Below are 13,639 nucleotides of genomic sequence, written 5' to 3' on the forward strand. Positions count from 1 at the left end.
CTTGAGTTCTGTGGATTGTATCCTAGGTAATCGGTACTCTTTCTTTCTTTCTTTCTTTCTTTCTTTCTTTCTTTCTTTCTTTCTTTCTTTCTTTCTTTCTTTTCTTTTCTTTTCTTTTCTTCCTTTTTTTTTCTTTTTTCTTTTTTTTTGGTTTTGCAAGACAGGGTTTCTCTGTGTAGCCCTGGCTGTCTGCGAACTCACTCTGTAGACCAGGCTGGCCTCAAACTCAGGAATCCGCCTGCCTCTGCCTCCCAAGTGCTGGGATTAAAGGTGTGTGCCACCACGCCCTGCTGACATCCTCTTTCTTAATAGCTGATTAGAATTCTACTGTGTAAATGAACTACATTTTCTGTATACATTTTTCTGTTGTAGGACCTCTGGGTTGTTTTCAGCTTCTGGCTTTAAAAAGTAAGGTCTCTATGAACATAGTGGAGCACATGCCCTTGTTGTATGGTAGGGCATCTTTTAGGTATATGCCTATGAATGATATCACTGGGTCTTCAGGTTGATCTATTTACAATTTACAATTTTCCAGATTGATTTCCAGAATGGTTGTACCAGTTTACAATGGACGAGTATTCCTCTTTCTCCACATCCTCACTAAAATGTGTTGTCATCTGAGGTTTTGATCTTAGTCATTCTGATTGGTGTAAGGTGGAATCTCATGCTTGTTTTGATTTGAGTTCCCTAATCACTAAGTTCTTTGAACATTTCTTTAAGTACTTCTCAGCCATTAGAGATTCCTCGGTTGTAAATTCTCTGTTTAGCTCTGTATCAAATTTTTTGGTTGAGTTGTTTGGTTTTTCGGGGGCATTAGCTTCTTGAGTTCTTTATATATTTTGAATATTAGCCCACTATTGGATGTGGGGTTAGTGAATATTTTTTCTCAATCTGCAGTTTGCTGATTTGTCTATTTCTTTTGCCTTACAGAAGATTTTTAATTCATGAGGTCCCATTTATCAATTCTTGAACTTAGAGCCTGTTTAAGAAATTTACCCCTGTGCCAATGAGTTCACGGCTCTTTCCCACTTTCTTTTCTATTAGATTCAGTGTATCTGGTTTTTATGTTGAGGTTCTTGTTCTACTTGGATTTGAGCTTTGTGCAAGGTGACAATTATGGATCTAATTTCATTTTTCTACATACCGAATGCCAGTTAGACCAGGACCATTTATTGAAGATGCTTCTTTTTTTCCATTGATGATTCATTTTCAAAATAAAAACATCTTGAGCTATTTTATGTGCAACTTCCATGTTAACAGAAATCACTAGAATCTCCTAAACTATCTATCAACCTAAGCATTTAGAGTCTAAAATTACTAAGAGTCAAGCTTGCTTGTAAGATCACGCAATTGATACACTACAGGTATTCATGGAAAGTGGGGGGTGGGGTGGGGACGGATATGATCAAGATACATTGGCTGAAAGTGTCAAAGGATAAATACAATCTAAAAAGAAATACATATTAAATAAACAGATGGATTACTTCAAAAAAAAAAAAAACAAAAACTGAATGTAAAATATAGGAAGGAGTACATGCTGTTTATTTTGTTGTTGTTTTAAATTAAATGCCAAATAAGGTCCCAGAGGGAGGGAAAGGTGAAAGTTCCCATTGTGTAAGGCTGTGTAAGATTGAGCTCCCCTGATTACTCAATCAATGAGGACACAGAGGAAGGTGCTGATCAAAGGTTCTTAAAAGTCTGTTTTCTGCATCCAGAGATCTTATCATTCAGGGGGTTGCCCTGGCATTGAAAAGTCAAGAAATAACCTGGCTCCTTTCACTGTTCAGAGTCTTCAGTGCTCTCATTATGAAGATGGAAACTTTTTCTTTCACAGTTACTTGACTGTGAAGTTCTGGTTCCCAGAAATCCAGGCAATCCCTTTCTGTAGTTTTAAATTACTTACAAAGTTAATTTACTTTGGGTATTACTTTGTGTTAAAAAATATAATACAATTAAACACAACAGTTTCACTACCTTCTTATAGTTCTTATTTATTTGTGGGACATATACATACATACCACACAAACACACATGAGGGAAAAAAAACCCTATAAAATTTGAAAAGAAATATAAATAGTTCCTGTCAATTCATTCAGTGTTTCCCAAGGCTTTCCCATACAGTTATTAATGTGATTAATGTGGAATAGTCACAGTAACAAAGCATTACTGTTACATATAGCAATCCAAGTTAGTTTTCCTGATACATCAGGTGATGTGCTTAGTTAGGTAAGCACCAACTGATCATGAATGGCCAATTAAGTGACTTAGTGGGCTTCCTCTGTGTCTTCTTGTCTGAAGCCTTTTGATGTAGTTTTAAAGTTGTGTTTCTGCAACTTGGATCCTGTTTCTGAAGCCAGAGGACAAGATTGGGTTATCTCTACTCATTCATCACCTCTTGAGAGATCTATCCTGAAACCATGGAGAGAGAAGTAAATCTTCATTAGCGGTCTGGTACCCTGATTTGTGGGGAGAACAGTAGAAACATTTCTGGGCTAAAAACCAAATTTACATTGCTATTTCAAATGAAGAGGAACTTTAGTAATTAACCAATGATGAATATTTAAGACTTTTGAATAGTTTTTTTTCCGTTATTTATATTTCTAGAACAGGTTTTGTTTTCTATTTTTATCCAGCAAATACATGAATAAATAAAATAGGCAAATTGAGAAAAGACAGAGAATTAAAGTGAGTTTAATTGTCCACATAGTGTGAACAAAGTGACTGAAGATGATTTGCTACATTTATTTGAATATATTTGAAAATATAAACATTTTCTATATTCACCAATTTCTGTATACAATTAAATTGTCTAATTGCACTTTTTGTGTTTCCAATGAATTTGTGTTCTTCTTTATTGATTTCTCATAAGTATTATTCTTATTTTTTGTACAAAATATCATTCTAGATAGCTCCTTCAGGATAGGATTCATATGATCTAAATAATAATGCAAACAATGAATATACAATGGAAATATGAATATATAATGTTTTGTCACTATGGTGCTGTATACACTGTTTCAGTATATACGAGCAGCAAAATAGAATACAACAGTAAAAATTAAAAAACTTTTACTTTGCCAGTTAAAATGCTCACTACAGATGTGGCATATCAGGTCACCATATAAAATTTTTTGTTGTGTATTTTATATTAAAATGGAAAATAGTAGCAGATAAATTTTACTAACAAAATTATATTTTCTATTTCCAAGATAAACAGTTTATTTTTTTCTTTTAAAGAAAATAGTCTTATTAGGATGGTTCAAAGACCATAGGCTGGTGGCTTACAATTTTATCACCTTAAATAACCTGTACTCAATATGGCCTGTACTGAGTGGAGATACTGGTCTTACTCAGTAGACTGAATGGCCAAAAAATAAAATAAAATAAAATAAAATAAAATAAAATAAAATAAAATAAATAGAAGGTTGAGAAGAGAACAAAACAGAACAACAGAGATCAGAAGAGAACATAGGAGAATAGAAGAGAGCACATGAAATTGGAAGGGAAGATTGGAGATGATGGGGAAGGCAGAGAGAATGGGGACTGGATTTTGTTTCCACACATTTTATGTCTGTGGGAAATTTTCAAATACAAAACAGTAGATGCTGGAGAGGATGTGGATAAAGAGGAGCACTTCTCCATTGCTGGTGGGATTGCAAACTGGTACAACCATTCTGGAAATCAATCTGTAGGTTCCTCAGAAAAGTGGAAATAGATTTACCTGAAGACCCAACTATGCTACTCTTGGGCATAAACAAAATGTCACACCATTCCACAAGTGCACACGTTCCCCTATGTTCATAGCGGCCTTTTCTGTGATAGCCAGAAGCTGGAAGCAACCCAGATGTCCCACAACAGAAGAATAAATACAAAAAATGTGGTTATTCTACACAATGGAATCTTAGTCAGGTATTAAGAATGACAGTGTTACAAAATTTGCAGGCAAATGGATGGAACTCAGAAACATTATCCTGAGTGCTGTAACCCAGACCCTAAAGGACATACATGGTATATATCACTGTGGATATAGCCCAAAAGCTCAGAATACCCACGATACAATTCACAGCTCATATGAAGTTTAACAAGAAGGCCAAAAATCCACTTATAAGGGGAACAAAATAATCACTGGAGTCAGAGGAATGTAGGGTCATAGGTGAGAGAAGGGAGGGGAAGGGAAAAAACAGGGGCCAGGTTCAGGTATGGAAAGAGACAGGAAAGTAGTCTAGAGCACGAGGAGAATGAATAGAAATATGCAGCAGAGTGTGTGGAGGGTGGGGGTGGGGTGGGGGGAGGGTTACAGGGAACCACTAAAAAGTCCCAGACTCCAGGGATGCAAGTAGCGTCCAGGACCCAATAGGGATGACATTCGCCGAAATACCCAACAGAGGAGAGATAGAACCTGAAGACAACACCGCCAGGAGATAGTTATGGCCCCCAGTTGAGGGAAGGGGGCACCCACCCATCTCAAAATTTTTAACACTGAATTATTCCTGTCTAAATGAAAGACAGGGACATAAGGTGGAGCAGAGAATGAAGGAAAGGCCATCCAGAGACCAGCCCACCTTGAGATCCATCCCATAAGCAGACACAAAACTATTGTTGATACCAAGAACTGCTTGAAGACAGGAGGCCGGTAGGGCTGCCCTCTATGAGGCTCTGCAAACACCTGACTAATACAGATGCAGACACTCACATCCAACTATTGGACTGAGACCGGGGACCCCGATGGAAGAGATAGAGAAGGAATGTAGGAGCTAAAGGGGTTGCAACCCCATAGGAAGAACAACATTATCAACTAACCAGACCCCCCCGGAACTCCCAGGGACCAGCCAGAGTATGCATGGGCCGGTCCATGGCTCGAGCTACACATGTAGTAGAGGATTGTCCTATCTGGTATCAATGATGCCCCCAGAGAAGGGGAATGATAGAGGGATGAAGCTAGAGTGGGTTGTGGGTGAGGCTAGAGTGGTAGGTAGGTGAGGGAGCACCTTCTTAGAGGCAAATGGGAGGGGGGATGGGATGGCAGGTTTGCAGAGGGGAGACTGGGAAGGGGGACAACATTTGAGATGTAAATGAATAAGTAATCGATAGAAAGAAACTGCATTTTTTATCATCTTTCCTCTTACAGCTAAATTTATGGTAAAATATATAAACAAAGGACTTTCTTTAATAAAGACATTACTATTCTCTTTGATATTTGAATGCAAATAAATAGTCTAGACATTGTTCATATAAATTTTATGTACTTAATAACATGAACTATTAGTAGCCTTATAGAAGTCTTTGGAGAAATTATTTTTAGATAATTTTTTTTGAGATTTGTCTTATAGTGTGATATATAAACCACATTGAAAGGCTTCAAAAGAGCAAGTGGGTAAAAAAAAAACCCACAAAATCTGAGTGTGACATATCAAATGTGTGGTATATAATCAGCTTCCTGCTTCTCCTTGTCTGTCATGATCCTGATGCATCTGCAAAAACAATTTTGCACGTGGTCTGAAAGAAACTTCTGAGGTGACTCAGATTTTTATTTCCTTTTTCTTGCTACAGAAAAAGAGAAAATATGCTATGTTAAGCCTTCTTTGCATATCTCAGTCACACAAAGAATCACAGAAGTGTTTTAACTGCCTCATTTTGTATAGATTAAAAAATTTGATTTTTTAAGAAGTCTCTCTTGGTCTCTCTGTATCCCTTTGTCTGTTTCTGTCTTTGTGTGTGTGTGTGCGTGTGTGTGTGTGTGTGTGTGTGTGTGTGTGTGTGTGTGTGTTTGTGTGTTTGCATTTATATGTGCTTTTGTGTGATAACCTTAGGGAAAAACAATACCAGATCTAAGACTTGCTTGATTTCTCTGCAATAAAATTTATTGATGAGTAAAGAAAACAAAATAGTATTAAATAAGAAATATATAAGATTTTTATATCTATTCTCCTATTTAGCTAAAAATTTTTATAGCATCAATATCAATATCCCTTCAGCTATAAAAACCAATAACTCTCAATGAAGACACTTTAAAGTGAAACAGTATTTTGGAATCAGAATTCAGTTTTTCCTCTCGTTTTTTTCTTCTAAAATATGCCTTTCAGGATTGAAATTTTAATTTACTATGAAAAGAAATTATTTATATTACAGGCATTTATGTTTCTCATTGACTGAATACACAGTTTTAAAGACAAAAAAAACTATGAAAGCATTGATTATTTTCTCATTAATCTTTCCTTTTTTTTTTTTTTGACAGACTAAATTTTTTTTTCCTTACCCTCAAAATGTAAACTTTTTACATTGGAAAAAGAAAGAAAAAGGTATGAACAACATAAAACACTACAAAATACTTTGAGCTGTTTAGCTTTCCTGTGAAGAGGAAAAATTTATACTACCACTTTAAATTAGCATTACAAGATATCATTATTTTGAATTTGGGTAACCATTTAAAAAATGCATGCTTACCAAATATTGAATGAGTGTTAAATGCAATAGTGATTTCTAATATTGACATATATTTACTATCATAGAAATTTAAAACAAATAATTGAGGATCAGAATATAGATGCACAGGAATGCTGATTACCAAGCTTGGTTCAAAAACAAAGCAGAAAACTGTCTTAATAATTTTAGGAGATGGACAACCACATCTTATTCATCATGTGAGATGTGCCAGTTGGAGAAACTATCTTAATTAAAGATGTCTGTACAAATCCAAAGTCATTTTTACATATCTATTCATAAAAGTTAAAGTGTTACTGAAACTGGTATTTATGTTTAATAATAGTAAAAATAATAGATATAAAATATAATATTCGAATAGATATTTTTGTTAATCTTTTTCCTTCAAAAAACTACTTCTGCATATTCTTGCACAATATGCAAACTAGGAAAGATCTTTGGTTCTGGTCATTCATATTCTCAAAGAAATCCTATCATAAAGGTGTAATTGCCAAGAAAAACAGTAGAAATAGTCATGAAATGAAGGTTAGGTCTTAATTTATTATTTTTTATAAATATTCTCTCTCCACATTACATATGTTTGTAATATATATATATATATATATATATATTCACACCCATATAAATATATTCTTCATATTTTACATTTCAGGCACTGCCATATTTTTAGTTCTTGGGTGGTCACACTCATTGTGTATCCCACCCAAGCTTTGTCGTGAGGCCAGGCAATGGGCTGGAAAGAGGGCTCTTCATTTCTAGGTGATCCTCAAAGTTTGGGCAAATCTGTCCTTTTAAGGCATAATTTCAATTTCGATTATTACCAAGTTGTAGAATATTTTATTCATTTTATTTATTAGTTGAGTTTAAGCCATCTGTATTAGTCAAAATCCTTAAAAAAAAAAAAAAAAGGCAGAACCAAGCACTTATAGTCAGGATTAACAGATAGCTAGATACATAGACAGACAGATAGATAGATGATGGCTATATAGACGGATAGATGATAGAATATTAGCAAGATAGAAAAATCACATATCATACTTTACATAGCTAGATGAATGTCAGATAAATGATAGGTAGATTTGTAGGTAGATAAATAATAGACAAGAAGGAGTATTAGTTAGGATGATTATAGAAATTGGCCTATTTGGCTGTGGAAAACTAATTCCCATGCTAGGCTATATTTAAGAATGGAAACTTTAGAAGGACCAAGGAACAAAGAAGACAACATCTCTGGGCCAGGTGAAATGCCTGAGACACATGAGGGGCTTTCTTCACAAATACCAGTCTGAAGTTTTATAGATCTGAAGAGCTTCAGTTTAAGGGCATCTCAAATTAGAAGAAGAGGAATATATACACCCCTCAACTCCCTTTGCCTTCTTGGTTCACTCTGGATTTCATCTTCTTACACATTGCTGTCATTTAGAAGATAGATTTTTCTCATCCTGTTCACTGATAGATGAGTCAATCATCTCTGAAAACAATGATAGTCACTTCCAAACAGTGATCCCCAGCTATCTTTCAGGTAACACTTAAAATTAGCCATTGCACTGTCATTAAAATGCAATGTGTGCTAAAAGGTTTATGGAAACTGCATCTGCACTGAGGTGACCTCATCTGCTGGCTATCCCTAGGCTAGTTAGCACTGTGCTCCTGAGTGACAAGTATCATCAGCCCGGAATTGTACTTAAGTAGGTCTATGGCTATCAGCCACATCTCACAGCCATGGTATGGCTCTTTTAGAATACTACAATGCCTGCTATGACCTCAACACTCCATAATTTAGTAGCTGCTCAAGCTTGAAAGTACTCACTGTACCAGCTATCTCAACTATATATTAATAAACAGGACCTTTTGTAGGAAAGGGTCACCACATGAAGGCTGCCAAGAACAATAGGAATAAATGAGCAACCAAGTGTGAATATTCTTGCATAGCAACAAAAGATATGTATAAAAATCATGCAGGGTTTCCAAGTTTGAGTGATGCTGGTGGTTCTTAAGGTTTTAGAAATTGAAGTTAGCTGATGAATGCCATTTATCTATAAATAGCAGGAGATTTTGGCCAGATATAACTCCTTTCTGGGAAGCCAAATGGTAGTCATGGATAAGATATTGAAAGAACTGGGACTTCAGCCAAGTTTCTGTGACATCAAGTTTGACACTGTTTCTATTGAACTAAATGCGCAAGATTTAGACTTGGAACAATATTTAAAAAAGAAAGAAAATCAAAACTTATACATGTGTCTACTGCAGATTCTTTTCATAAACTTTACATAAGAGAAATATTGGGCCAAAAGTGCCAGGTATCATGATTACATTAGATGTTGCACGCATATTACCTGTTATTCTTGTTCCTGTCATCAATAATGTGGTAAGTAAATATCTAGTGCTAAATAAAAATTAATATTGTTGACTAGATTTCTCACATTGCATGCATATGCATAATCATGTAATCTTATGATCACTTCCATTCTGTTTTACAGAGGCACAAGATGCCTTGAGTTTACAACAATCATCTAAGTTAATGTGTAAATAAATGCTAGTAACCCAAAGTTTAAATTAGAAAAATGTGTCTCTAACTTTTGACTCCAAATAGATTTATGAAGCTAACTATCACCTATGATGCTTTTCCTGACACAATGTGTGTTTCCTATAAGGTATAAAATACATTCTTCCCTTAAGTCCCAAAGCTATATTCAATAACTCATTTTTTCACAGAGACCTCAGTGTCTATATAAGGTGTTGAGATTTGAGCAGCCACAAAAATGACTTTACTAGGCTTTCCCCTGGCAACCCCATTTCACTTTTCATAGAATATAAAATCTCTGTATTGACAGCTCAAAATTGAAATAACCCTCAAGTTTTATTATCCATTCTTTAGATGGACTTAAGTGGGTAATTAGAATCCTAAGTGATAGGTTAGAATCCATTTCAGCTTCTAAATTAAGAATTCATGTAGGTCACAAGAAAGTTTATTTTAAATGTGTTGAAACTCAAAGCATTACTTCCTGGGGAAGAAAAAGAGAAATATCATATAATCTTTGATTTTATATACTCAGAAAAAAGGAATAAGAGCCAGCTTTCTGGAAGAAATGAAAAACAAACCTAACAAAAGCCTCAAGATCATAATTACTTGAGAGTTCCACTGAATGCATTTTAGAAATTAAATAAAGATTCTAAAACCATGCTTTAAGGAAAGACCAATAATACCACAAAATTCAATAGATATGCACAAACCTGTTTAACCTTGAAAAGGAATTTTAGGTTACATATGATGAGTATGTATGATATAAAACCCATGTGAACTAATGGTTAGAAAAGGCAATGAATAATAATATCAACTAAACATACAAGACACCATCCTGAAGAAAAATAGCTGAAGAAAAAAATAAGTACAAGCTACATAGAGCCAGTATCAGTAAAGTGAGAAGAAATTCTATGTGCAATGATGTATGATGTCAAGAACATCAAAGTCAATGTTACAAAAAACAGCAAGTAAATTATACTTCAGCTCTACAATAATTAAGTGATGTATTATCACTATAACTTGTATTAGGTGTTGACTTTCTATCATATTGTTGGGAATAATATAATCAAAACTTAGGTGTGTATTCTTCAAAATGTTACAAAAATCTTCTGAAGTAAATTAAGGTTTTAAAAGTACTATCTATTCATTGCCATTATCATACATCTACAAAACATGCTTTTACCATAGTCTCCCATCACCACCTCCCTATAACCTACTCTATTGATGTCCACCCAACCTCATGTCCTCTATTTATTATTATTATTATTATTATTATTATTATTATTATTATTATTAATTTATTTATTTTTATTTAGAACTGCTGTCTAATTAGTGCTCTCCATGTGTGCCTGGATATCTGGCCATCAACTGAGATATAGCAAACTACCAAAGACCACACACTTTCAGAAGAAAGTGCCATTTTCAATTAATTTCCAATATTTCTTTTTGTATGGGCACAGCTTTGGGAGGTCCTTTCCCATACAGTTGGGAATTTTGACTGGGTTGATCTCCTAGTCTTGTTTACATAACTATAGCTGTGATTTCAGGATTTTATGGTTCCAATCTGTAATCTCGAGCTCTTGAAGTATTTTCTTTCTGTCTTCTGAGATGTTCCCCGAACCTTGGATGTGGCTGAAGTTCATAGGGACAATCCAGTCACAGCTGAGCACTCCACAGTCACTGACACCAGGCACTTTGACCAGCTAGGGCTATTCTTATTCATTACTGCCCACTGTAAAACATTTTACTGATGTTGAAAGCAGTTAAAATATGTAGGTACATACAAAATATTTAGAATATAGTTTGACAGTATGGCCATTTTGAAAAACAACAGCAGATTCCTTCTAGAACCTATAATCTCAAAAGTCATGGGCTTTTGACTAGATTTATAGTTACAGACGGAAGTCCCCACAATGGAAAAGGCCATATACAATCAGAAAGAATTTTAATAGCAAGGAAGGCTTCTCACCCAGACTCAGTCTGAATTCTGCCCTTGCCATAAATTATTTGTGCAACTTTGTGTTAAGTTTCCCAAACTTCTGTGTGTCAGTTTTCTATGGTGCATTTATCACAAGGTTAGTATGGTGGATGAATTATCATGATAAAATTGTTCAGAATAAGAAATAATACATAACTTGCTCCTGAAAGGGAGTGTGGCTGCTCTGTCACATGCATGTCGGCAGGTGGCAGAGTGGAGACAGGCTATTTCTCCACTCAGTGTTCTGACCTTTGAACGTCTGAAAGATCAGTAGCCTAAAATTCCCTGATTAAAGCAAACCCGAGATGAACACTAGTAGGTGCCAAATAGGTTCGGAGGATGGCTCCTAAGACTGGAAGCAAGATGGTGCTAGAAGATACTTGGGGCAGGGCCCCAGAAAGAAGTAAGCGGAGATAAATAACTCTCACATGGGGCTGTTTAGGCAAGCCAGGCAAAGAGTGAGTAGTAGATTGGCACCATGGGGCCTGGACAGGTAGCTACCCTGAGACGACCAGCAGACGGGCACCACAGAGAAGGCAAATAATGCCTGAGATGATTGCTTCCTAGTGCCATAATGCATGGGCGTAAAACCCCCCGAGACCACTCCTGAGATGACCCCAGACATTCAGAGACTTGGGGCGCCATTAATAGGAGAAAGTAAGTGGTGAATAAATGGGAGAGAAAGAGAAACAGAAGAATGAAGGCATAATGCAGACCAGCAGAACTTGAGACTCAAGGGTAGCAAGGAATAGCCTGATGCCCCTTGTCATGTACAGAACTCAGTACAGTTCTGTCATCAAAAGAGTTCTGTACTCCTCGCCAGCTTCAGTGCTCAGGAGAGAGGCCACGAACATTGAGGGAGTTGTGGATGAGCGGGCCCCAGGTTATAAGGATGGTAGATCTAGCCGTACCACTTGCCTCCCATATGTTGGCACGGACAAGGAGGAAAACCCTCCTCCAACTTTATTCCTCTCCACCTGTGGCAGGTGGGAGATCTAGTTCTAGGGTCATAAGAGCATAAGAGCATAAGCCCCTGCCCCTCACCAGCTTCAGTACTTTTGCACTTTGCCTGGGCAGCGCAGTAAAGCTGACCCTGGTGTTAGGAGCACAAACAAGGCAGACCCAAGGGCATAAATGTGGGAGAGCTTGCCTTGCCACTTATATGGTATATGGGCGGGAGGGGGTGACGCCCCCACCACCACCTAAAGCAGGCAGGAGAGCTGGCCTAGAGATCAGGAGAATGGCCTTACTCTCCACCAGCTGCAACACTCATGTGGGCAGCACATCTGTCCCTGGATATGGAGTTTTCCAATGAGCCAGCCTGAGGGCATGCGTGTAGGAGAGCAGTCCCTGCCTTTTCATCTGCTGGGTGGTGGTGAGGATGAGGGGGAGGTGCCCTCCTAAATCCCTAGTCTCTTGACATCTATGGTAGGCAGGGACGCTGACGCCAGAGACATGAGTGTGAGAGAGCTGTCCATGTTCCTCACTGACTGCAACATTTGGGAGAGCTGGCTTTGCATCTCACATAGAGAATAGGGTAGAGCTGGCCCTGGTAGCTGGATTGCTGGTGTTCTGCCCTCAAGGACATGAGAATAGGAGGGTCAGCAGGTTTACCAGCTTAGATACCCCTCATGACCAGATATAGAGCTTTGAGTTAGCTCATTCCATTATCTAACCCATTGGTGAACTGCATGAAAGAGCCAGTTCTACAGAGTCAAAACTACAGGATTTCCATGCCACTGGGTAACAACAGCATATCCAAATAAGTCCCAGTAACTTTCCAGCATTGAGTAGCAGAAGTCGGGGGCCTCATACTTGAACAATGAGCCATTGCATTAAACATTTGCAAACAAAGAAGTATGAACAAAATGATGCGATGTGAGACATACCGTGATACACTATAGCTTCTATGAGAGCTTTTCTTTTCTCTCTTGGGAAGAGGGTTGCAAGGGTGAAGGGTGAGTACGAAGGGAGGGGGAGATGAGCACGATTGGGATGTATGATGCAAAATTCACGCACACATAAAACAACATATAAAGGTTGTATATTTGTAATATGCATATTATAGTTATAAACAACATATAAAGGTTGTATATTTGTAATATGCATATTATAGTTATAAACAACATATAAAGGTTGTATATTTGTAATATGCATATTATAGTTATAAACAACATATAAAGGTTGTAATAAAACAAACAACAACATATGCTCAATAACCTATGAGCACTGTGTCATTGTTAATACAGAGGGAATCATCTCAAGCCTTCAGATGAGGAGGTTATATTACGAAGTATAGAAAAATCGCAGAACTTGTCCACAGCCGCTCAGCAAGCAAATGGTGAGTGCAGCAGACTTACATTATTAGAACTTTCAGCAAACGTGCTTGGGATAAGTAACATAGCCATATTCTACAAGTAAAAGCATCTACTAGAGAGGGGCAAGAGATAGGGGTATGTAGAACATATTCAAAACAGAGATTCCTATACTTTTGTGCAGCAGCAGCAGCAGCAGCAGAGATCTCAGAAGACAAGTGGGAGGAAGAAATTACCGCTTTGGAACAGAATACGTAGAAAAAGGTTCTGTTGTGTTCTGTGATTTTTTTTTCCATTAAGCTGTCTTCAGTTTATTCAGTTGGTAGCTCTCCTCTCTATATATAGGGAACACCATAACCTTGTTTCGATATTACTACTCTG

The 13,639-nt window shown here is 36.9% G+C and overlaps 1 non-coding gene across 1 annotated transcript; it reads left to right on the forward strand.

Moving 5' to 3' along the window:
* Window positions 1-11,099: 11,099 nt before the first annotated feature.
* On the forward strand, window positions 11,100-11,226 carry LOC115064602. Its single transcript, XR_003844439.1, has one exon. It is a non-coding gene; the product is annotated as a small nucleolar RNA SNORA17 (small nucleolar RNA).
* The last annotated feature ends 2,413 nt before the right edge of the window (window positions 11,227-13,639 follow it).

This window comes from Mus pahari, chromosome 8 (assembly GCF_900095145.1).
Source record: "Mus pahari chromosome 8, PAHARI_EIJ_v1.1, whole genome shotgun sequence".
Lineage (NCBI taxonomy): Eukaryota > Metazoa > Chordata > Mammalia > Rodentia > Muridae > Mus > Mus pahari.